The sequence below is a fragment of the Crocodylus siamensis genome, chromosome 1, assembly GCF_052110815.1.
Source record: "Crocodylus siamensis isolate JL-2025a chromosome 1, ASM5211081v1, whole genome shotgun sequence".
NCBI classification, from domain to species: domain Eukaryota; kingdom Metazoa; phylum Chordata; order Crocodylia; family Crocodylidae; genus Crocodylus; species Crocodylus siamensis.
The window spans coordinates 415620077-415645708 of record NC_143395.1 but is presented as its reverse complement, the minus strand read 5'-3'; the positions used below and the strand labels follow the sequence as shown (position 1 = coordinate 415645708).

General features: G+C 47.9%; 1 protein-coding gene across 9 annotated transcripts in view; it reads left to right on the top strand.

Annotated features, from left to right (window-relative positions):
• Positions 1-25632, top strand: part of GDPD5 (glycerophosphodiester phosphodiesterase domain containing 5) — a 312070-nt gene that overhangs the window by 68202 nt on the left and 218236 nt on the right. For 4 of the 9 annotated variants that reach the window (XR_016439661.1, XM_090030758.1, XM_090030759.1 and 1 more), the window contains exon 2: positions 1780-1875. The gene's annotated coding sequence lies outside the window, so the exon portion shown is untranslated. Of the gene's footprint in view, positions 1-1779; positions 1876-2235; positions 2297-20725; positions 20845-25632 lie in introns of those variants that run through there. The other 5 variants (XM_090030763.1, XM_090030764.1, XM_090030761.1 and 2 more) reach the window with 3 other exon arrangements.

The window sequence follows — 25632 nt, the reverse complement described above, 5'->3', positions numbered from 1 at the left end:
TAACAGCAGAATTTGTTTTGGGGTATTTTTTCTGGGTTTCTAGTCACTTCCTGTGTGTGATTCAGGACGAAGCACCACTTCCTGATTTTCAGTATTGCTCATGAGCTTTGACGTGGCTAAAAATGGATCTGCTTTGTTTTTCTGCAGCTGGATGTTGAATGCAGGGACTCTTTTTAGGGAAGGCTTCAAGAGCCGAATAGGAATCCTAGCCGTCTGTATGAAGGTGTAGAAAAAGAAAAGTGTACAAATTTTGGTTCAGTTTCTGCAGAAAGTCTGTTGTCACTGCTATCAAGTGTGGCAGGGTATTTGCATGGGGCATAGCCCTGTGTACTGCGAGCCAGTCCAAATGTCACTTGGGTGGGTAGCATGCGACACGTTTTGAGAAATAAACATTCATTTAGGAAAAATATTGTTCATTCTTTAAGTCCGTCGTTCTCAGTGGGGGTGGTACTCCGTGGTAGCACCGGTCGGTGTGCAAACACCTCTGCATGATGCACAAGGTAAACCCAGAGATGTCCAATAGGAAGTTTTGGCTTTGTATCATTCTCGCCTGGTGCAATCAGGTCTTTGCAACAGAAGGATTGCTTGGGCACTCGAGAAACAGGTGCAACCTCAGAGCTGGCATTTTCTGAGCGGGGGCCTTGAATCTGCGAAGGCTGAGAACTGCTTCTCTAAGTACTTGAGAGCTGAGGGTCCTCCTAAGCTGCGGTGACCTTACCCGCGTTGGTTTTGTGATGGTAAAACTGATAGGCCACAGGTCGCATATGTAGAAAAGACCAAGTTTTCTCTATGTTGGTAGAGTCAGTGCCTCTTGCAAGAAGCACCAGCCTGGTCTAGTCAGTGCATGGTTGGTGATCTCCCTGCAGTTAAGTCAATGGCCTGTTCACACGCTTAAACTTAACCTTGCCTTAACCTGGACTGGGGTATGAGCATAATTAGATGGGTAAGTCTTTTTGGTATGCTTGTCTGCGTTCTTGCTTACTATGACTAACCACAGGGCTGTAACACTGCCCTACTTTTCGTTTTGTGTTAATGTGGGCGTGTTCTGATCTTTCATTTTTGCAAAATTCGTTGCAAAATTTCATTCCCCCCCCTTGCAATTTTCAGTGTCGCTTCACTGGCTTCCCTGACGTCTGTGGTGGCTGAGTGGGCATCAGCGGTGGAAAATGTGTTTTAAACAAATAGATACCAGGACGCTTGCTTTTTGGAGGCGCCCTAATGCACAGTTGCACCAACTTGCTCGGCAAACAGCTACCCACAGGAATAAACACCAGGTTAAATTTAGACTCTCCCACCGCAGAATCTGCCGTGAAAATTTTCTTTTGAACCGTGGCTCCTGATACTAGCATCATTCTAATTCACCGCCTGATTGCTAAAAACAGCTTGTCAGATTGTTTCTCGTCCGTGACACTGACTGATGGGAGTCTGCAGAGATGGAAATAGGTGATAAAGCCTTGGCACGTTGCTGGTGAGCTTTAGAGGAACTACACGCTGCCTCTAACAGGTTTTGGTTTAGCTTCGTTGGTTGTGATGCAAGTGTGGGCTTGGCTTAAAGGCGACCCGACTTGTGTTAAGACACATACCTGTGGGAGCATGTTCATAACATAAATTCATCCCTGGGATCTGAATGGTCGGAAGTGATAAATGACATATGGAAATTTCTCAATTTCCAGGCCAGATTTGCTGCGTCAATTCTTGCACAGCGCATTACAACAATTCATCGCTGAACAAGAGACCGAGATTGCTTATCTTTTTTTCTTTTTCTTTTTCTTTTCTCAGCAGTTCCAGCACGGTGGATCTGTCCCACTTAAGTCGTTCTGGTACATTAAAGCCGCAGCAGACTGAAACATTCACAGTGCAGACAGCAACTTAACGGTAAGAGAAATCCAGTATGATTTAAATGACTATGAAACTATTTGCAAACAGGATCAACATTTTCCCCATGTGTCACGGGGATCCCATATTTCTGAAGTTTAGATTCCTGTGCAGTTGTCCTACCTCTGCCTAGGAAGGTGGTGCCACGGTATTTTTTTGACCCTTCTTGCTTCTGACCTGTCACACACCAGTCGATGCTGTCATTTAAATCCATTTGTATGGACATAAGATCATAGGAAAGGCGGGCTGGGAAGGGACTATGCAAAAAAAAGAGGTGTTTCTACCTTTTAGAAACTATATATTTCATTACCATATTGCTGCAATACTTCATCCACCGGCCCTCCCTTCCCTCTTTCCCAGGTGTCAGATAGAAAGCTGGCTCAAGTTTGTTGAGCGAGGATCACAGTCCAGCTCTTGGGTGGTGAGTGTGAACTCTTTCTAAGTGGGCGTTTATGACCGGTAGCGTGACAAAGAGTGGGCAGGTGTGTCCCTGTTCTTCATTTTTCCCCTTCTCCTGATCCCACCTCACTTCCATGCCGTGGCTCCGGTGCATGCAGTGCCACACCACGTGGCCGAGGGTCCGCAGCCAGAGAAACGGGGTGCTGCAGGGTGGGAGGCGTTACAGAGAGTTAACTTTACCTTCCTTCTTTCTGCTACTGAAAATCAGTGCTTTAAATAGCCATGACACACACACCAGCAGCACAAAAAGGAGGTGACATCTTCCCCTGTAGTAGTGAGCCTCTGCTTTCACGACCCTGGCCGGTCCCACCTCTGGTTATGTCTTTATCTGTGCTGTCAAGCCTCCGCCAGGAGCTCGCGGCAACCTGTGGCTGAAAGGGTTGAACGACTGATGGCTGAAACAGAAAGCAAGGCAGAGCTGTGCATCTGAGCGGGGCTGCTTTTTTTTTTTTAATGCTTTCACTTTTGTTGCACCTTTTTCATGCCCGGTTGCCACATCCACTGCTATGAATAGAAGAGCGGGTCACTGTGTTTTAAAGCCGGGTCTAAATAAAGGCATGTTGGGAAGGTCTCATTGCTGCGCTTGTAGCATTCATTTCTTTCTGAGTTGCTTTTCTCTGTATTACAAGCTGCTTCTGACCTTGTCTTTAATGCTTCAAGGCATTGTTGGAGGAGTGCAGGATGTTGGCCATCTCCTAGTAACAACTGTGACATCTCGCTCTGGTCCAGTAGGGTTTTGTGCTTCCCCACATCGTTCCTCTGAGCTGGGGCGAGTGCAATGGGACAGTAAGTTGTGGTAGTATTTGTACTTCAAAAAGAGATCTCTTGTGGACGGTACAGCCATAGGCAAAATAATTTTTCATAGGTGACTTCTATTCCTAAACTGTTTTCTAAACCCAGTGACGCTTCCTAGATTTGAAATCTTTGCTTCGGTTCGCAAGATAAGGCCAGCAAAGTGTTTGAATTGCTGCAAAGATGGGGGTCCACCACAAAGGTATGAATGGTTTCTGGTAGGGCTTCTTTGCAAGAGGCCCTGGAGCTGCCGGAGCTTGAGCTATCGCTTGTGGGTTTGGAGGCCTCGTCCAGTGCCATCTGGTGTGACAGCAAGAGGGTGGCTTTTGACACATTGATGTCCAAGGAGTTGCACCAGTTTCCCCAGGGCTGACATTGGCACGTGATTCCCATGCTCTCTGACGGGGTACCGAAAGGGAAGCTCTGCTCTGTGAAAGGAAGTGGTGATAAGAATAATAACCTTCACCGAGAGCCCGTCATCTGGAGAGACTTGTGGTCATTCCCATCATACCTTGCTACCCATCTTGTCATGCAGGTGATATCCTCCCAGTTCTGGTTCCTTCAGCTCCTGCTGTGCGTTGAAATCCCGATGAAAAACTTGTTCCCGCAGCATTGCCCATGCCAAGTGTGTCAAAAACTTGGGGGGCAGAACATGTGGCTTGTATTAGTCCTAGATGGTGAATATGTTTCTCTCTCTTGTAGAACAAAAATAATATTCAGCTGTGGAAAATGAGGGTGGGGAGGAAGGGGAATGGGGCCTTACACCCAGCTGGCTTGAATAAACTTTCTTCTAGGTAGTCTCCATGAGGACTGATCGGGAGTGGCATGGGCAGGGTGCATGGCTGCGCTGGGGCTGGGATCGGGATAGCCGCGATCCTCTCCCTGCACGCCCCCGCTTGCAGACCTTGCACTCCTTGCAGGGGGGTGTGGGTGACGGGTCACGGCTTGGTCCTGGCCCTGCATGGCCCCAAGATCCCGGGGTCTCCAAGGCTGGGTCGCTCCTGGCCGCAGCCCCATCCCAGCTCGCGCAGGTCCCACGGGGCGTGGGGTGCACGGGCAGTGGTGCCAGCTGCTGCAGGCGCTGCTGGGAAACAGAGCCCGCCGTGGTACTCGGCCCTCCCCTGTGGCAGTGTCTCCTCTACTCTCCCCGGTGTGTTGTGTGCAGTTGAACTGCTTTGAGGAAGGCCCCAGTGCAGACCGGCCCTGAGCTTCAAGAGCTCAGTCCGTTTCTTGCCCTTACGCCTCCTGGGAAGTGCTGATGCCTCCGAATTTGAGCCAGACTTCCTAAAATGCTCACCTCCAGGTTTGGTACCTAAATATAAATGTGCTCAGCAGCTCCCATAGAATCATAGACGTGAAGGGCTAGAAGGGACCTCGAAAGACCACCGAGTCCAACCCCCCCACTCTGGGCAGGAATACTGCTTTTGTTGAAGTCCTGTCCCAGGTCACTGCCTTTAGTGACCCGGGACCGGGCTTTGACAAAAGTGCGACATTCAACGCGCTGGATTCTTCTGCAAACCTGGCCGTGAGTTTTGTGGCCTGAATGAGAACTGCTGTGATCTCTGGGGAGAACCTGTCCCTGTCTTTGCGCACTACTCGTTGAGTCCACTCGTGCTGTATTTACTACCCAGTGCAGGCGAAGCAGAGGGACCAGGGTGGACATGTGAAACCACCAGTTGGGAGATTCACATGCTTTGTATGGCCGGGATACAACCAATCCCTTGGGTATTTTTGGTTTTTTGTTTAAGACTTGGTTTGTATAGTGGGTAGTGAATTGTGTAACCAGGCTGTTAACTGGGTTGAGCATGACTGGAGGGCACCTTCTTGGGTCATGGAGCCGTCTTTGGGTGCAAGGTGGGCTTCATATATGTTTCAGTGTCCTGCTTCCTCTCAGTGGGAAGGCAGCTGTCTGCATGTATGCATCTATGGATGAAGATTGTGGGCAGAGTTGTCTCCGGCTGCTTCAGAGTTTTCCTAATGAAAATCCACCCATCCAGTGACTTGTATCAACTAATGGGCCTTAAGTGGCCCATAGCATTTGCTGGCTTCAAGGTGGATGTTGTTGAGCATGTGTTTTAAGTGGTTTCATGTTTGTGCTGTAGACTACATTGCAGTTCTGAAGTATCTGAGCTAGCTTGGGGTACCAGAATCAGTTGTACCCTGGGGCATAGTGTAAGGCTAGATAGTCCGTGCTGGTGTGGCCAGATTGTTTCTAGTACCCAGGATAGTTTGTTTAGAGCTGGCTTGGCTATGCCTGCTGCAGTGCAGAGTACTCTTAAGCACTGGACAAAGTATGTGGTTTCGAAAATGCAGTGGGGGGAATCCCATGCTAGGAGGAGGCTTCACAAATCTGTTTGCCCGTTGTCACTTAAGTGTCTGGCTTTTCCCCCATGCTGAGTTTGGGATCTCTGCTGAGAGGATGTATAAATCTGAGACTAATTTATTGTGATGTGGAGTGATATCCTGGCGGTGGCTATGGGAGAACTGTCCCATAGCCTGTGGCAGGGGGTCAGGCTAGATGATCTGTTCAGGTCCCCACTGACCCTAGCTGCTATGAAACCCACCTCCGGTAGAGCAAGAAAATTTGCATGATGGCATTGAGGAAGTTGCACTTGTTTGGTGTCAAAACCATGGGAGCATGTATTAGAGCTCAATGGCACATGCACTTCTCCCACCTGAAGAGCAAAATTATGTTCAGCTGTGGAAAATACAAAGAACAAATCTGAGCCAGGGATCTAGGCCGTGCCCTGTAACCACCTCCTAATGCGCCTCTTTTATTTACCCAAAGAACCTTGCCCGACTTCATCAACCAGACATGATTCACTGTTAAAATACAGAATATGTTTGACATTTCAGGTAAAAAAAAAAAAAAAAAAAATGTCTGTTGAAAACTAAATTTTGCAACCTATTCAAAATTGCTTCTCCCATTCCTCCTCCCAGGTATGTGATAGAGACCTCCTTTGTGGAAGGCAGAGTTATCCGCCTTTCTTTTTCCTGAGCCATTAAAGTACGGAAGAATGCCTAGAGAGCGCTACATTTTTATAATAATAATAATTAAAAAAACCCCCAGAATAGAGAGACAGATGATCGTTCTGATTTATGCTTGTAGCATTGGCGAACACTGCTGTAATTAGGGGTTCATAATGGCAAAGATTACATTCTGACCACCCTGGATTTTTTGTGGCCGTAAACAGTCTAGGCTAAAACTTGGCAAAATCTTCAGTCTGTGGTAGTCGATTAAGAAGGCTCTCCTCTTATTTGCTATACCACCTTATCAGCTGCACTTGAATAGAAGTGAAATGCCAATTCTTGTCACCCTCTGGGTTATGCTGCTTCTTGCTGGCAGGGGGAGAGAGTGCTTGCTATTTTGTGGGTTTATTTATCTTGCAAATCGAAGCCGTCTTTGATAGGTTGTCTCAGCAGGTGGGATAGCTATTCAGTCTCTACTGCTGGGGAAGGTCTGTTGGGCTCGTTTCTGCATTTGTTGGCAAATGGGTGTCACAGATACAGTCATTAAGCAATGGGATAGGAAGTTGGCAGGCGTTATGGTCTCTCTACTTGGGAGAATTTTTTGTGTGATGCAGAAATAGCTAGTCTTCCTCGCTGTGCAGGAGACCTATTCAAGCCATCATGTCCGTTAGCTGTAGCTTCAAATCTGGCCAAGCGGTAGTCTCGGGATCCAATTCCTTTCATGTGATCAGCCCCCTCTGGGCTTCATAATTGCAAGGACTTCTGAAAAATCAGGTTTGGAGCAAATAGTTCATCAGCAACCTGAATTCAGTGTGTGCATGTGCGTGTGCACGTGTATTTATTGTGCATGAGCAACTCCGTAATGATAGACATTAACTCTGCTTGTGAAGGAATCCTACGTGCATTTTCTTTGCCTCATTCCAGTAAAAGCCAGCAAGCACTGGTAATGTGTAGTGTGGCCTAAGGGATAAAGCTGGTGAAAGGAGACTGGAGGAGAAACACTGGAGAGCGTGACTTGGTCTCATCTCCGCGACTGCGTCTCATAGCTTAGCTCTCCCAGCACAATCGGTCAAGCCAGCAGCTGTCCTGTGTCTTATAGATTCATAGATGTTAGGGCTGGAAGGGACGATCATTGAGTCTGATAGGCAGGAAAGAGTCCTGGGTTCAGATGACCTCAGCCAGATGCCCATCCAACCTCCTCTTGAAGACAAGCTGTTCGAGAAAATTATGCTGGCACACATCCAGGAGGGGCCAGCAGGGGACTGCATGCTTAGGGGCAACCAGCACGGGTTCATCAGTGGCAGGTCCTGTCAGACCAACCTGGTGGCCTTTTACGATCAGATCACCAGATCGTTAGACGCAGGGGTAGCAGTGGATATAATCTTCCTGGGCTTCTGGAAGGCATTCGACACTGTCTCTCACCCCGTTCTCATTAAGAAACGGGGGGCTGTGGTGTAGACACCCACACAGTCACATGGGTCGCCAACTGGCTGGAGGGCCGCACCCAGAGGGCGGTAGTGGATGGGTCCTTCTCAGCCTGGAGGAACGTGGGCAGTGGGGTTCCGCAGGGCTCGGTCCTCGGGCCCACACTGTTCAACATCTTCATCAGCGATTTGGATGAGGGGGTAAAAAGCACCCTGTTCAAATTTGCTGATGACAGTAAGGTGTGGGGGGACGTGGGCACACTGGAAGGATGCAACGGACTACAATCAGACCTTGACAGGTTACAGGGGTGGGTGGATGAGAACAGGATGGGTTTCAACACAGACAAGTGCAAGGTGCTGCACCTGGGGAGGAACAACCGGCACCATCCCTACAGGCTGGGGAACTCCCCTCTTGTCAGCATGAGGCGGAAAAGGATCTGGGGGTCATCATTGACTCCAAGATGAACATGGGCCAGCAGTGTGGGGAGGCAGTCAGGAAGGCCAACCGCACCTTGTCCTGCATCCACAGATGCATCTCGAGCAGGGCCAGGGAGGTGATCCTCCCCCTCTATGCGGCACTGGTCAGGCCGCAGCTGGAGTACTGCGTCCAGGTCTGGGCGCCGCACTTCAGGAGGGATGTGGACAACATTGAGAGGGTCCAGAGGAGGCCACTCGCATGACCAGGGGACAGCAGGGCAGGCCCTATGAGGACAGGCTGCGGGACCTGAACCTGTTCAGCCTCCACAAGAGAAGGCTGAGGGGGGATCTTGTGGCCTGTTATAAACTAGTCAGGGGGATCAGCAGGCATTGGGGGAGTCCCTGTTCCCCCGAGCACCGCCAGGAGTGACCGGGAATAACGGTCACAAGCTGGCAGAGGGCAGGTTTAGGTTAGACATCAGGAGGCGTGACTTCACGGTCAGGGCGGCTAGGGCCTGGAACCAGCTTCCAAGAGAAGTGGTGCAGGCTCCTACCCTGGGGGCGTTTAAGAGGAGGTTGGATGAACATCTTGCTGGGGTCATTTGACCCCCGTACTCTTTCCTGCCATGGCAGGGGGTCGGACTAGATGATCTGCTCAGGTCCCTTCCGACCCTAGAAACTATGAAACTATGAAACATCTTCTGCAATGAGGGTCGGCTGCTTGGCGCATGGAGGCTCTTCCGTGTGTAACAGCTTTAACTTCCATGCAGTTCATTGCAAAATGACAGGTTAATGGAAATTCAAGTGGAAAATTCATAGCTAATGCTAAGATGGCATCACTTGAATGCTTCAGCTAATATCCTCTGGCTTATTTAAAAAAAAAAAAAATGCACTTTTTTTTTTTTCTTTCACGCCTTCTCTCCTCCCCCAAAATGTAAGGAATGGTTGTATTTAACAGCAATGTGTGGATGGTGTTTTTTTCTAAAGGAGGGCAGGTATCCATGGTAGTGGGAACGGAGCGTGCGTGGAAAATGGGCTGCCTTTTACTGCTAGACACTCATGATCACCAAACTTTGGGGCAAAGCATCCACGCCAGAAGATAGGCGGGTGATCCAGGCTGACCTGGACAAGCTCAGCAAATGGGCAGACAAGAACCTGATGGTATTTAGCACCGAAAAATGCAAGGTTCTCCACCTTGGGAGGAAAAACCTGCAGCACCCTTATAGGCTCGGCAGTGCTACGTTGGTTAGCACTACAGAAGAAAGAGACTTGGGGGTCACCATTGACCACAAGATGAACATGAGCCTGCAATGCGATGCTGCGGCTAGTAAAGCGACCAAAACGCTGGCTTGCATCCATAGATGCTTCTCGAGCAAATCCCGGGACGTCATTCTCCCCTTGTACTCGGCCTTGGTGAGGCCGCAGCTGGAGTACTGCGTCCAGTTTTGGGCTCCACAATTCAACAAGGATGTGGAGAAGCTTGAGAGAGTCCAGAGGAGAGCCACGTGCATGATCAGAGGTCAGGAAAACAGATCTTACGATGACAGGCTGAGAGCCATGGGACTCTTTAGCCTGGAAAAGCGCAGGCTCAGGGGTGATCTGACGGGCACCTATAAGTTTCTCAGGGGTGACCACCAGGATCTGGGGGAACGTCTGTTCACCAGAGCGCCCCAAGGGACGACGAGGTCGAACGGTCACAAACTCCTGCAAGACCGTTTCAGGCTGGACATAAGGAAGAATTTCTTTACTGTCCGAGCCCCCAAGGTCTGGAACAGTCTGCCATCGGAGGTGGTTCAGGCACCTACATTGAGCACCTTCAAGAGTAAATTGGATGCTTATCTTGCTGGGATCCTCTGACCCCAGCTGACTTCCTGCCCTTTGGGTGGGGGGCTGGACTCGAGGATCTCCCGAGGCCCCTTCCAGCCCCGATGTCTATGAAATCTATGAAATCACGGCCCTGGGCCTTAGGGATAATGAGGAAGGAGTACCTATGTGACTGCAGAGGAATTTCCATGCAGCTTTGAGGTGCTGAAGGGGCTATAACAGCCTTCTCTCCAGAAACAAGATTGCTTCCTGGCCAATTTGACTGCATAAATTTCTCCTTGTTAACGGATGAAGATGCATATCTGCTCTCCCTCTGCACTTTGTTTCCTTATGGATAGCTTCTGAAAAAGATCCCATATAATGATCAAGCTGCAAACTTGACTGTGTTCAGAAACGAGATGGGTTTTTGAGCCTTTAGGATGATTTGCTATTCTCTTTACCCTGTTCCGTTCCTTTTAAGGGGGATTAAATCATTTACTGGTTATATATGTGCTGGGAGATCCAATACATCAAAGTGATGTGTCTTGCATCTGCATGGAAGGGCAGTTTCAATAGGGGTGCCAAAGAGGCTGGGATCTGGAAGATGTATTAATGGTATACGGGCATTGATCAGGAAGAAAAAAATGGGGAAGATTTATTTTCTTTCATGCAAAACACATTGGTGAATGATGCCCTTTTTAAATCCCAGCTTAAAGGGAGATGGAAGAGAGGGAGAACAGCTATTCAAACACTTTGCCTAATAACCCCTTTAAACTTATTAGGCTTTTAGATGGAGTCACTTTTACGGGCAAGAAAATTGACTTTCCCTTCTGGTCCCTTTTGCATTTAGAGTAATGTAGCTGATCAATGTTAAATATTAAAGCGACTAATGTGATCTGGGATTAACAGCAAACCAGTAGACTTGCACTGTGATGTATGAAAAGTGTGTCAAGTCTGTAATGACTATGAAAGCATCATGTATAATACCCCCCCCCCGATTCTGTCCATCCCATTAGAGGTGCTCAGAGATGTAGGCCATGCTCTTACTGCAGAGGTGGAGCTGCAGAAGAGCCATTATCTGTTTATTGGCATGTGTGGGCTTCATACATCCATGCTGGCAGACCTCCCAGCTGGCTTCTGACCAACACAGGCAGAAGTCCCCAAATTCTCTCTGTATGTTCAAATCTGTACCATTAGATGGTTTTTGTTGTTTTTTTTGTGCCCTGTGAGATGCATTTTTTTGTGCCTTGTGTGCATTTTTTTTTGTGCCTGGGCGATGCATTGCCAAGCGATGCCTTCCTCCCTCCCTGCCCTAAATGCTAAGCTAATTAGCCTGGCCATGGTGCAGTTGAGAGGACACATTGGAAGGTTTTGTGCTTGGCATTTCCTTGCTGCTGCTTAGACATGTTATCCCTGTGCTGATCATGATGCATATTGTATGCACTAGCTCCTGAACTGGAAGCCATGTAGCTTCATTTAACGTGGTGCTTTGGGTAGGCTAATTGGTTCTGCTGAGAAGCTGAGCTCCTTGGGGCCACATGAACATGGAAGCACCGCTTCTGGTTTGGGAACTAGTGAGGTTGCACTCCACTGACCTTTCATCTGCTTTGCTGGTAGGATGGCTCTGTTTATTTTTTTTCTGTCCTCCAAGTACAGTTTTCCACCCATCTAGTTTTCCACCTTGAATTCCAACCCCCCCGCCCCCACCTTGCTTTTTAAAGGGAGACGGGAAATCTAGGTGGCAGAGTCCGGTTTTCATCAAATAGTGGTATAATTGGGGTGACAAAGGGATTTAGTCATGGAGGACGGGTCCAGTGGGCTCTGTTAAATAGAATAGTCTGATAAACCCCTTATCCAAGGGGCCAGGAAGAGTCTGGCAGGAAGATCCCTCTGGACGTGCCCCATTCACAAACTCTTCCTCCAAGTCACCTGCTGCTTGCCACAGTTGGAAATGAGCCTCTTTGTTAGGTGCTGACGGTGGTCCTACAAGTCCCTCTGAGTGGCTGAAGAAAGGCCACTAAATATGCAGCTAATTCCCTGGGCTTTTCTCTTCTTATAAAACACATCAGCTGAGAAGCTGAACATAAGAAGTACAGGCTGTGGTATTCCTCATTTACCTCTTTTAGGCGCTTGCTGCTTTTTGGTCTGTAGGCGAATCTCAAATGTGCTGTACACCTTTTAATGCTTTTTTGGTTACTCGTGCAGCCTCCTATGATCAAAATCAGCAAGGTTTCTCTTCGAAACAGAATGCCCTGCTTTGACCTATGGAAGCACAAGGACCAATCTTGCAATAGGCAAAAATAGTTTCCCTTTGCTAGGTGGGTGGTGGTGGTGCGGTCTCTTGATGTGTTCAAGATATGGATATGGAGGCTAATTCTGCATTACTGATAGTTGGGGAATATGCTAAAGTAGAGACAAGGATGGTCCTGTTGATCCATTTTTTTTCCATCCTGGAAAAGCCATGTTCTGTAGAGAATGCTTTGCACAAGTTGCTCTGGAAATAACGCGTGTTTGATCTCTTCCTGCCTCTTGTGACATAATATTTAATAACGCAGTATTTACCCCGTAATAAATTATTCTGTCTGGGCCTGGTGCAGATTTGAGTTAACTAATTGCTTTTGCCAGATGTCATGTTAGCATTCCTTACCTCCCATCTTCTGCTTAATGACATCCAGCCAACTTGGCTAATTGGGATGCCGTTGTCTCTTCCTGTCTACACAACAAGGTGCCTTTGGCCTATTAAGTCTATCCTAGCTCTGTCTGGAAACGCCTTTCCAGCTCTGTACCTAATCACCTCTCTGACTAATATTTTTCCAATCCTATCTCTTTTCATGGTCCAGTTCCTCCAGCTATCTCTAATAATGCCCTTTCCACCACCTCTGCCCAACAGTGTCCTAGTTTCCTTCTCATCGAAGGGGAGGTGCCTTTCTCTTTGCTTCCACCCAATATCTGATAGTCTCCCATCTTACACTGACCCCAAATCCCTCTTCTATGCTTATTCATTTACCACCCCCAAACTGTTTCTCTATTTTGGAGCTCCCCATTTCTCTAGGCAAGTCCCTTCTCTATCACTTTCTTCTCTCTCTTTGCTCATCCCTTCCTAGTGCTGAGCATGGGAGGCCTTGGTCTTCTCCCAGGGCCTGTTCAGGCTGGATATCCAGGTTGGACTCCAACACCCTCCACCCCAATTAGGATGAGCTGTGAAAGCGTGGATGAGGACTACTTCAGCAAAGGTGAAAGGAACCCCTTGCTCCTGTATTTTTTGGATTTTTTTCCCCCTCTCCTCTTTTCAGACGTGGCATGCTTGAGGAACTCCTGCAGAAGCCTGAGTTTTGCCCTTAGTTTCAAATGTGCATGGGCAGTCTGCTTAAGCACCTGACAGTCAAACTAAGATGTTTGCACGTTCTTCCCTAGGGATGTTTTCAGCGCTTCTTCTCCATTTCAGGAAAGGTGGTAGCTCTGATTTATTTCAGTGAAGCTGTGAGGGTATGTACAGATTTGGGTATTTATAGCCTTTTTTGGTTAAAAATAAAATAAGGGTCCTGACAGGGTCAAGAGAGAGAGTTTACAGCTCCTAAAAGTACACAGAAGATCTCTTTGACTGCGAACTTTGGCAAAGTTGTACAAGGCCACCACAGGCTTTTCTCCGTGGAGACGCTTAGGAAAGTGACCCCACACCTAAAATGAATTTGGTTTAAAGATGGATTAAAGTGCATGAGGTGCTTGTACGGACACCAGAGTAGAATTCAAGTGACCTTTTGATTCTGGATCTAAGGACCTAGATGCAAAACACCCTTGTACCTATGCAACCCACAATTTTTGTGCAAGGTGCGCTGAGGACCAGACCAGAAGAACGAGCCACTGACTCCAGTGCATTAGCTTGTCGGCTGCTATTAGCGTGCCTCAGCACTAGGTGGCAAGGGACCCAGCAACATTGCCTGCTTGCATTCAGCCTGCTGCTACCCCAGAGTAAGCCCTGAACACACTGCCTCTACACTGGTACGACTTACTGATTTAGTCTTAACTCCCAAAGGGGTTTAAAAGCACCTATTTAGTCCTGGTTCAAAGCAGTATAAAGGCAATGACACAGGCATACATTTGGCATGTTGGGTCTCTGAGAATCTTCCTAGGTGCATTTTTTAGTTTATTTAATCTTCCTTAAAAGTTAATTAACTATATTCTCAGCATCAGTGTAGGTTCAAGATGGGGCTATTTCAAGGTGCTCCTCTTTGGTCCTTGGCCAAATTTCCTCCCCCCCATCCCACTTCTGTTCTTTTTTGTCTCCCATGTCTGCCTGCAAGGAGGGCGGGGATGCAACTTTCTGCAGCTTGTTAGCAATCCTGGGAAATGAATATTATTAGATAAATTGTTATTATTTGGTGCCTGCTTCAGATTTGCATGAAATGGTTCACTGGGGGACCTGGGAGAAGCCAACATTGTGTCTTTTCTTTCCTGTCTTGCGATGAAACGTCTGCCTTGGGTATTTCCCTTTATGGGGAGCACGGCATGAGATGTTGCTATTTACAACTCACAAGGTCACGGTATGTCCCCTGGGGCCCGGGTCATTAGCACCAAGCAAGCACTTGCATGAGTGGTCTTTGGTTAGGCAGGAAATCTCAAATCCCTGTTAGATTTCACTTTTCCCAAATGCATTAGATAGTTGCGGGGATGTAGGTTGCAGCGGTGTTGGTCTAAGGACATGGGCAGACAAGGTTCTTTGGGTAAATCTAATATCCTTTATTAGACCAACTCAAATGGTTGGAAAAATTCTTTGCAAGCTTTTGGGTATAAATACCTTTTATCAGGCTCAGCTAATATGGGACACAGAAGACCTGAGCCTTAATACCCGGACAAAGGGTATTTATACCCAAAAACTTGCAAAGAAGAATTTTTCTGACTATTTGAGTTGGTCTAATGAAAGGTATCAGATTTACCCAAAGAACTTAGATAGTTGCAGGCTATTAGAAGCCCACATTCAGCAAGTCCCATCCTGAGGCTATTTTCTGGGAAAACTCATGCTATGGCTGGGAGAGGACAAATGAGGGTGACACTAAGTCACCAGGGGTCCAGGCAGAGACTTGGACAAGTGATTCTGGATTCAGCCCTGTCCCTATTGAAGTAGATGGTGGTCGCATTATGTGAGGGAGCTGGGTCCAATGTCTCTGTTCTTCCCTCCTTTCCCCCCGTCCTTTTTACAGCCGGGATAATAGCCGTGCTGTGCAGCATCCAAAGGCTGTCTACCTTACAGAGCTGCAGTTGCTATAGCAATGCTGGCAGAGCCATGGCAGCAGAGCCCCATAGTGTCACCGGGGATTTTTTGGCAGGAGGGTCTTTCTGTTAGCCTAGTCCAGTGGCTCTTAACCTCTGTAGACACGAGGCGCCTTTCAGAAAATGCCAGCTCTTAGCTTTCACTTGAGGCTTTTTTAACTATGGAAAAATACTAGAGCAATTCTTCTGTTGCTAAGAGCCCGCAACAGGTGAGAATGGTTTGGACACTATAGAGTCCTTGAAATCTCTGTGTTTACCTTGTGGATCATTTTTAGGTGTTTGCACTACCTAACAGTGCTAATAATGTGTGGCACCTCTCAGCACCCTTTAAAAGGATGGTATGGCACTTGGTGGAAAATCACTGATCTAGCCATACCACCTCCCTGAGTGATGAACCAGTGGCAGTGGATGCTGGGGAGGGTGTGATGGGGATAGATCACGGTAGATATTCAGTGTGCTTCCTCTAAAGCATCCACTCCAGCTCCTGTTGGAGACAAGATACTTGGCTAGATGGACCATTGGTCTGACCCAGTATGGCACTTCTTGTCTTCTTAACCAGGCCGACATAAGCACTCTTCTGTTGGCATAACTGTCCAGACCATGCATATTACTGGCAGAGCTACATTGGTAACTGGGCACAATCTTGTCACACCCATAGCTGACACAGACACACCAGTGAAAACTGGTAGTGCTGCTTTTGACAGTCCCATAGGGAGATAACTTCTGTTTGCTTAAAGTACTAATGGAAAACATGGGGACGCCAAGAAACCCATGCGGAGTAGATGGTGTACTACATGAGGAGAGGAGGTTGACCATGCAGAGAAGGTTGAAGGTTTGTTTTCCTTCAGTCTTTGCCAAACAGAAAAGGTCAGTTATCTGTTAGCAGTAAGGGTAGAGGAGTAGATAATTGACTGAAGTAGGGAAAGAACAGGTTAAAGGTTAAAAATGCTGGATATCTTCAAATCAGCAGGGGTAGATGAGATTCAGGATAGAACAATCAAGGTTGGGGTAATAATAGAGCTATTGGCTATTGCATCTGAGAAGTTGTTATGGGCTAGGGACAGATGCTGAAAAAGCTGGAGTCTGAATTGATTCAGTCTTTGCAGGTTAGTCTAACCTGGCTAGGTTGAAGCAATTTGCAAGTGAACAGACATTCCTGGACTGGGAAAATGCAGGCACATGTCTGCAGCCGCTCTGGCCAGGAGATGCGGGGCAGGGAGGGGGAGATTTCTCCCCTCCCTCTGGTGGAGGGGGCATGAGGGGGTTTATCCCACTACTTGCCCTGCTCAGGTAGCGAGCGGCAGTGGGGGTTGGGGCAGGCAGACCTCGGCTGTGGTTCCCCGAGAGCAGAGGGGGCAGGGAGGGGGAATGACCCCCTCCCTCTCCCCTCTACCTCAGGGGGCCATGCTGGCTGGCGTCTGGCTGTGCCCCCGATGATGCAGCAGCGAGTGGGAAGTGCCAGGTAGGCCCCGGCTCGGGTCCGTGCTGGTGGGGTAAGGATGGGGGGGATTAAATCCCCTCCTTGGCCAGTTCACTCTGAGCTAGTGCCAGGGCTGGCCGTGCCCCTGCTGCTGGAGCAGCCGGAGAAATGCAGGTCCATGCTTGTAGGACAGGGGGAGGGGGGAGGAATAAACCTTTTCCCTGCTCCCTTCCAAGGCCAGCGTCTGGCCAGGTCCCTACCCCTGCCTCTCCCTGCTCCGGCTGGGGAGCAGAGGGGTGCAGAGAGCATGATCCAGAAAGCGTGCCTGTATGCTGGGGGACTCTGGTTCAGCTTAAACCAGCAAGGGGTCTGAGATAGAAATTGCAGAAACTGATTTGACCCAAATAAGTTAAGTCTAATACTACATTCAACAGGTTTATCTCAAATCATTTTTGACCATTTTGAAACTGGTTTATGTGCAGTGAACTTATGTTCTGTTCCAGGTTTAAACCAGTTTCTGATCACTTAAGGTAGTTTATGGGTAACTTCTGTTCCAGCCTTGAAGGTCAAATGAGGAATCAGAAGAAAGCAAATATTGTGCCCATTTTGGAAAAAAAACAACGAAAGAGGGAATTAGACTGGTCTAATGTTGTTACTCCTATCTGCAGCATATCCTCAGAATCTATTTTGAAGCAGCTGGAAGATATCAAAGTGATAAAGATTGTGGGTTTGTCGGGATCAAGGGATTTTTAACAACCTAATTCCTCCTGTGCTAAGGTACCAGGCCTGTGTCCAGAAAGCCTGGCGCTATTTGGTGTCCATTGTTGACTTGAAGGATGGATACGAGTACTCTTTGTGGTTTGCACAACCTTAGTAAACTGGGTGAAGCAGCAGACACTTTAGGGGACAGGATTGGGATTCAGAATCACCTTGGTAAATTAGAAAAATGATCTGAAATAAGCAGGTTGAAATTCAATAAGGATAAGTACAAAGTACTAGGCCTAGGGTGGAACAATCTCCTGCACAAACACAAAGGGTGCAGCTGCCCAGTCTAACTCGTGGTGCTTCACAGAAAGTGCCATGAGTTAGTGACCTTCCCAACTCAACAGACATTCACTGTAGGATCTGGAGGGTGGATGATAGAGCTCTCTTCTTTGGAGCTGATCCAGAGAGAGATGGATTGCATGTCTGCAGTGTCTGTCCCCTAGCCCCATCCCCCTCTCCAAGGTCCTCTGCTGTTTCAGGATGGCGGGGGGGGGAGGCACAGGAGGGAGGTCTGTTCTAGCGTGTCCCCAGCCTGCCCTGGAGTGGGGAGGGGGCAGGTGGATTGGAGCCCCCACCTTGGGGTGGAGGGAGAGGGGGTCTCCAATCTACTCGCCCCACCCCCCAGTGCTGGCTGGGCAAACCCCAGACCGATCTCACTCCCCTCCATTCTCCCCCCCATTCTAAAGGGAGCGCCGGGAGCAGGGCCAGGTTTGCATCAGCCAAGCCTTCCTCCAGTGCGTGCTGACAGAAGTTAATGAAGCCTTCACCTGAACCCTCGGGTTCAGGTTGTCACGCCATCGGGTATTTATAAAGCGCTCTGTCGGTGCATGGTAACCAATTGCACGACAAACCATCCCATCTGTCAGCACCCAAAATGGGGAAGGACTGTCTGGGCTGCAGGACCTCAGAAAAGCACCTGGGGGTTATCGCACACTACAAACAGAACTGAAGTCAGCAGTGTAGTATTGTTGCGATGAGCTTTTTTGGATGCTGGGGTGCTTTAACAATATGTTTTATGCAAGCTGCGGGAAGTGATTCTTCCACTCCTCACTAGTGCTGGATGAGCTCAGCTGGAGCATTGTGTTCAGGTTTTGAGTACTGTATTTCACGAAATGTAGGAACATTTAAGAAAAGTCTAGAGGAAAGCAGCAAAAAATGATTAGAGAGGTAGCAAACGCAGTTTACAAGGGAGTGCTAAAAGAACTGGGATGATTTAGATGCAAAGGCCAGAGCATGAGATTTAAGTTTTCAAAATGCCCCAAAGCTTGCTTATAACGAGTTCTGTGGCCACTGGGAAGACGACAAGGAATAATGGGCTTCAGTTGCAAAGGAGAGATTTAAAATGAGGTTTTAGGAATAACCTGGAGTGTGATTCTTCACTAGAATAGAGTTACCGAGAGGTGGTGGGATCTCCATCAGTGGAAGTTTTTAATTGTTGGTTATATGAGCATTTGTTTGGGATCTTTTAAATAAGAATAATCCTGCCTTGGCCAGTAAGGGGTGGACTAGATTACCTCTTGAGATCCTTTCTAGCCCTTTTCTAGGGCAATCTGTAATGCAGTTGTAGATCGTTTGCTGGAAGGTGCAAGGGAAGGACATGCTGGCATTAAGCTCCAAGCCCTCCTATTTCCTTTCTCTATTTTAAATCTGTACATTTGGGGGCCAGAAGACAACGGGGTTATTAAGGAGGGGAATGATGATATTGTAGTGTCCTGACCCTCAGTGGTCTGTCACATAGGATGCCACCCAATATTCAGGAGACTGGCACAACAGAAAGAGCAACCCACTCAATTGATGCCCCTCCATGAGCCGGGCTCTCCAACACTTCTGGACCTTGTTTTTCATGTGTTTCGGCTTTGACATGTGAAGTCAGCGACTACTTTTTCTTGTATCCCCTTCTCCCACATTATCTTTGCCTTTGCTGTTTGCTGTATGGTTCTTGCTACAGACCAACCTCTACCTTCTCGTATGGGCAGAATATGCCACCCCTACCTCTGATCTGTGGGAGCACTTTTACTAACCTTCCTGCGGCCCAACCCCGGTTCTTCCTCACATCCCCAAAGATCCAGGCTTCGTAGGCTCTTGTTCATCAGAAGCCCTAGCCAAGGGGGGTTGGAGTTGGGCAGCCAAAATCACCTGCCACGCTTGACTGTTTGGGATTCAAAACCTCCCTTTTCATGGCTTGCCAAGACCATGAGGGCTGACAGCGTTATTCAGCGAGTAACTGGATTTCGGTCTTTGGAGTTACTGATGAGCTGAAATAAATTGATGAATGAAATAAGGTAATCTCTTGTCTACCTAGTTAGGGCATCGTTGTAGGGGAGAAATGAAGCGATCGTGTTGTGTGGGCAACATCCCAGTATGTGGGAGCAAGAATGGTATGGTTCAATCTTATCTGTAGGTGTACCAGCATTGCAAGTGCCGGGTAAAGTAGACGTATTTGCTGGTCTAGCACTCAGCAAATACAGCCGTTTCCATCCCATTCAGTTAGCTAATTAGCTAATAATGTTGGCAGCTGCGCCTTGAAAAAACATCAGAGATGGGGACACTAATGCAATGGGTACTGTTAAGGTTCAGGGAAAATAAAAAGATCTTTTAAAATTATTGAAAGCACTTTGCCTAATAGATGTTGGAGCTGTAGCCCATACATGAGTTTATGAATCCCTTATGGGTGTCCATTCTGTAAGGAAAATGAAATATGATCTGTAATTGGTTGGCAGATGGAGTCTTGATTTATTTATTTTTCGCCTGGAGGGGACTTGCTCGCCAGCCTCTTGGACGTGAATTTAAACTTATTCCATTCTCTCGAGGGAGCGTTCCCATAATAACATCAAGCACCATCTTTCCTGTCCTGCTTTAAAGCTGTTTCTTCCCTTTCTCAACCACTTTTGATCTGTAATATTGAATGTGAAATGATCTGGACCTGCATTTCACGATCCTCTTTGAAAGCGAGGAATGCGGACCGAGCGCGATGCAGGCTTGCCAAGTCCGATGCAGAAAGCTTCCTCTCGAAGCGCTTAATGTGCTGTTATATTGCAGAATGGAAAATCGCACCATCCTCGTTCAAGTCTTGATCCACTTCTTATGGGCTTTAAAAAATTATACACATCGTGAAGCAATCAAGGCAGGCATGTTCTCAAGCTGAGTAATTGCGTGATCCTACTGTAACCCATCTTTTCCCCTAGTAAATACGTTCTATTAAATTATGTCTATTTAGATTGTAAATTCTTTGGGGGCAGGATACGGTTTATATTGGTTTTATTCCTTTTTTTTTTAAGGACGGATGTTTTGTAGTTGTTTTTCCTAAGACTGGCCTACTCTTAAAGTAAGGTCTTGTCAGCATTGTGCTGGAATCAGGATTGCCAGTGAATTGCACAGACCCTGTTATGTGATTTCCTCTCTTTCCTTTCCTTTACCCTCGTCCTCCCCCACTTTCTCAAGTCTTCATTCCTTTGAGATTTGTCAGCCGCAATTTGAAGTGTCGCTGTACTCTGAAAAGCAGTCGTGTGCCTATTCCTGTGGTCTCAATTATGCCAAACCGTCCCTGTTGATATGGTGAATGAGAAGTACAGAAAAGCTTCCAGCTCCCCACTCCTGCACTTAGTTAAGTACTGGGAAGTCCAGGCGAGTTCTTCCTCTGTGTGTCATTGGGTAAGATTTTGCCCCCCTCTCTGCTGTCGATTGTACCTGTGCAAAAACCCTCGTGCCGTTTATTAAGGTAATAGCTCGGTTCTGTATTGCTGACGTCGTTGGCAGTGATCTTCAAATTGGAGCTGGCATGCTTTCCCATAAGTGTGTTGATTTTTTTTTTTTCTTTGTAGGGCTAATTAGCAGGAAGCAGTAAAAATGTACTTTTGCTTGGAGTACAGAAATCCCAGCTCTGAAGACGGGAGGAACAGATCTGTTGCATGCTGCTTTCTTACAGTGCTGGTTTTCTGACAACAGTACTTTTAATGCTTGGCTTTGCAAATTGGTTTTTATGCATGGTGGTTATTCGAGAGAAAAGACCTAAAACATATGAGGACAGTCTGCTGCCTCTCAACAAAAGAGGAATTGTATTAAGAATAGCGTTGGAGACTGTTGTTCTTGGAGCAGGGTGGAGCAATTACGGGAAATCAAATGCTCGTGATCTATAAAACCAGGTTGGTTTTTTTTTTCCCCACTCATGACTAATTCCCAGGGTACAAACAGGGATGGCACTGAAGTCTCTGGGTACCAGTCCTGCAGCAGATGTGCAAACTGAATAGAAATTTAATTTAGCCTTAATTGGAACAATAAGAGACGATCGGTGCGTGTGGGGGGTGTGTCGGCATCTCTCTCGCACTCAGCTGAGTGCCTGTTGGCAGGGTCTGTGCTCTGTGTGCTGGCAGAAAAATCATGTTTCGGGGAGTTAGAAGAAGATGGTTCCTTAAGAAACCCAGACAGCAAGCTGCAGTAGTATGTGGGGATTTACCATTTCCCCCCTCCCTCCCTTTTTTAGCTTCCAGTACTTTTCAGAGGAGATAAAAGCCACGTCTGAGAAGACGGCCAGCTGACAATTACGGTGCAGCCGAGGAGAGCTTTTATGGGGATGCAGAAGGAAGGGAAATGAAGAAGGTGGTGGGGGGGAATCCCTTGTTGCACAAGGGAAACAGCGTGTCCGTCTGTTGGAAATCCAAAATCTGTTCTCGTTTTTTTTCTCAGTAAAACACACGCCGGGTAGATGTGGCTAGAGGCGTTTGCTCTCTGTTCTGAGGCTTCTTTCAGCTCAGAGCTTCCCCTGCATATTTCCAAGTAATTTCTTCTCTCTTTCCACCCCTCTTTTTTGGGCATCTGTGCTCAAGTCCTCTGCATCTATCCCTTGGCTTTGAGTTCTTGGCAGCTTGTTTTGCTGTGTCCCACTTAGTGTTTGGCCACCCGGCTCGCCGTTCACCTCTGCGCTCGCATCTGCCTCGCTCAGTCTCAAAATCTGCTCCTCCTCCTGGACTGCGCGGACGTCTTGTCATCCCCTTGACCACGAAGTGTCACGTTGGCTTCCCTCTTGATGCTGTCCACAGGAGATCTCCCCTAAGCACCAGCTTTCCAAGCCGGCTGGCGTCTCACTGGAGACTAGCCTTTCTCCGATGCGCAGTGCATGACTGCCGGTTTGTTGTCCAGCTTACTTTTTCATCTTCATTTCATGGCTCACGTTCCTTCGCTGCTGTACACCTGCCAAGGGGAGCAGCTGCTCCTGCCAGTGCTGGCTGGCATCCTGCATCCCTGCGTCTGCCTTGCTTCTCTGCTCCTGCCTGGTTTTTTACTGTCAAACTTCCCCGGTGCAGTGTCTGCCCGGGCAGTGCTGCTCGTGGTGTGCGAGGTTTGCAGGGCAATGTGCCAGCTGCCTTCTCGCAACATTTGCAGAAGAACAGCAATTACTATAGCCCTTATCACTGGAGGCATTACTTTACCGCACCCTGTTGCCTTACCGCACCCTGAGGAAGGTGATAAGCCAAGGGTGACCGGTGTAAGTGGCTGTGCAGATGAGTTATCCCAACTGAAATAAGTAAATGTTTACAGGATCAGTGCTAAGAACAAGAGCACCAGCAAACTCCTCTGGCTCCAAAGGCCAGATGAGCGACGTAGGACTGGTCCACGGGCCAAATGAACCACTGCATGATGTGGATCTGCACTCTGGATGCACCCCAGAGGCTACATCTTTGACATCTGTGGCTTAGAGTAAACTCAGCGAGGTCTGGACATCTTGTTTCTTTGTGACCGGGTGACTCCAAGCCACGTTTCCCACTTCTGGTTGGTGGTCTGCGGAGCAGATACTGACGCTCTTTGAAGAGCTGGCCGTGCTCAAAATCTCATTTCCAGAAATCTCATTTGTGCCAAATCTCATTTTCCAGCTGCTGGGAGATACCAAAAGGAGCATAAAAAAAAGGCAGCAGTGACTTTGCTAATATGCTTCTGCCTGAGCAAACCCTCTTCTTATTCTGGGCCTTCTCCTTACAGAGACTCCCAGCCCGTTCCCAATCTCCCGTGCACTGTCCGGTCCGTTTAGAAATTTGACAGCCTGTTCCCTGTGGAGCTGATGAGTTCCCTTGAACTTTCCTGACACTTTTTAATGTCCTTAGATACTACTATGGGGACAGTGAGTTTATATCAAGATGGTCTGCCCTGTCACTGGTGTGAAGCAGGGAGCAGGCATGTGACCACAGTTCTCCTTTGGCGTGACATTAAGCTTGTGTTACCCTGGGGAAAAAGCAAGGGCTAAACTAGCACTGGTGCCAGTTACCACTGTCTAGTGGTTAGGCAGAAGGCAAGGCAGAGATGAACCTTTGTAGTGGGTAGGTGCCCTAGTAGTGCCTGCCAGTATGGAGTTTCTCTGGCTGGCTGCTGTGGAGGGGAGAGGAGTCCAGGAGAGCTGGCTGTGCTTTAAAGAAACCTTACCGAGAGTGCAGGAGCAAACTATCCCAATGTGCAGGAAGACTAGCAAGTATGGCAAAAGACCAACTTGGCTTATTAGGGAACTCTTCAGTGAGCTACTTCACAAAAAGGAAGCTTATAAGAAGTGGAAACTTGGACAAACAACTAGGGAAGAGTGTAAGAGGCATGCAGGGTTGAAGTTAGGAAGGCCAAAGCTCAGTTGGAGTTGCAGCTAGCAAGGGACGTGAAGGGGAACAAGAAAGGTTTCTACAGGTATATCGGTAGTAAGAGGAGGATTAGGACAGCTCAGGCTGGGGAGTGACTTGTTGGGCAGCAGCTTTGCAGAAAAGGACCTGGAGGTGACAGTGGGCAAGAAGCTGAATAGGAGCCAGCAGTGCGCCCTTGGTGCCAAGAAGGCTAACGGCATCCTGGGCTGCAATGGTCGGTTGTTGCCAGCAGGTCAAAGGAAGTGATTCTTCCCCTCTATTTGGCACTGGTGAGGCCACATCTGCAGTCCTGTGTCCAGTTGTGGGCCCTCACTACAGAAAGGATGTGGACAAGTTGGAGACAGTCCAGCAGAGGGCAATGAAAATGGTTCAGGAGCTGGGGGACATGATTTGTGAGGAAAGACTGGATGGGCTGATTTAGTCTAGCGATGGGAGACACTGAGGGGGATTGAATAACAGCCTTCAACTCCCTGCAGGGGGGTTGCAAAGAGCTGGACCGTTCTCACAGTGGGTGGATGACAGGACAAGGAGCAATGGGCTCACGTTGCAGCAAGGGAAGTTTAGGTTGGAGATTAGGAAAAACTTTCTCACTAGGAGGGTAGTAAAGTGCTGGAACAAGTTACCCAGACAGGTGGTGAAGTCTCCATCCTGGAAGGTTTTTAGGACCCAACTAGACCAACCCTTGGCTGCGATGATGCAGTTGGGGCTGGTCCTGCTTTGAGCAGAGGGTTGGACTAGATGCGACCTCCTGAGGTCTCTTCCAACTCTAATTTTCCACTACTCTATGACACTTGAACTTGTACAAACCCAATGCAAGACATTGTCCAGAATCACAGTCCTGATTTTTTTGTGCTACTCTAGGAACAGATGTTTTATTTGTCCCTGGGTAACCATGTTTGTCCTGGTACAGAATTACCATAGGATTGCTATGTATGCATATCACTAGGGGTCTGTCAAAGTCGAGGTAGCTGACGTTGCGGGCAGACCCCAGGGCTGGCGGCTGTGTTAGCAGGAGGCACGTGGTGCTCCCCCTCCCCTTACACCTCTGCATGAGGGGCCCTGGTGGCCTCACCGCTGATTGGCTTTGAGGGCTCTCCATCGTGTGGTCCCTCCCCTTACTGCTGATTGGCCATGAAGGTTGTCTGTCATGTGGTCCCACCCCTTGTAGACAATCAGCAATGAAGGATGGGGACAATAGCCAGCTCCCTAACCCCTCTTCCTCTCCGGTGGGCTGTTTCCAGGCCGTAGCAGCCATGAGGACTGCTAGCTCCACAGAGGGAGCCAAGATTTTATTTTTGGTAAGTTTTAATTTTGTTTTTTGTATTTTTTGTTGCGTATCCCATGCTTTTTCATGGAGCCTGCCCAAAATTGCAAACTTGTGAATTTTGGTAGGTCCCTACATATCACCCTTCAAATCAGAGTTCATTGAGCAGCTTAATGTACTGCCACTTTTCTGCCATTGACTCAATGATACAACCCCAGGATAACCATTCAGATGCACTTTGTAATGTCCTGGGATAAACCGTTAATGCTTCCTGTCGCACGAACCTTTTAAGATTTATCCTTTGACAACGGACGTCAAATGGAGTCAAGTATCGGTCAAAAAAAAAAAAAAAAAATCCAATTGGTCCAAATAATGCACAGAAAAAGCACAAACTTTCCATTAGGAAATGTTAGAAAAAAAAATTATATTTAGCCAAGAAGACTACAAAAAATGTAGGGTTTTTTTTTGGTAAAATTGCTATAATCATTGACCAGTTCAAAAAATAGGAAGTCGCTTGACCGTATTTGATCAGTCGGTTGACTGGCTTGCCACCCCTAATTT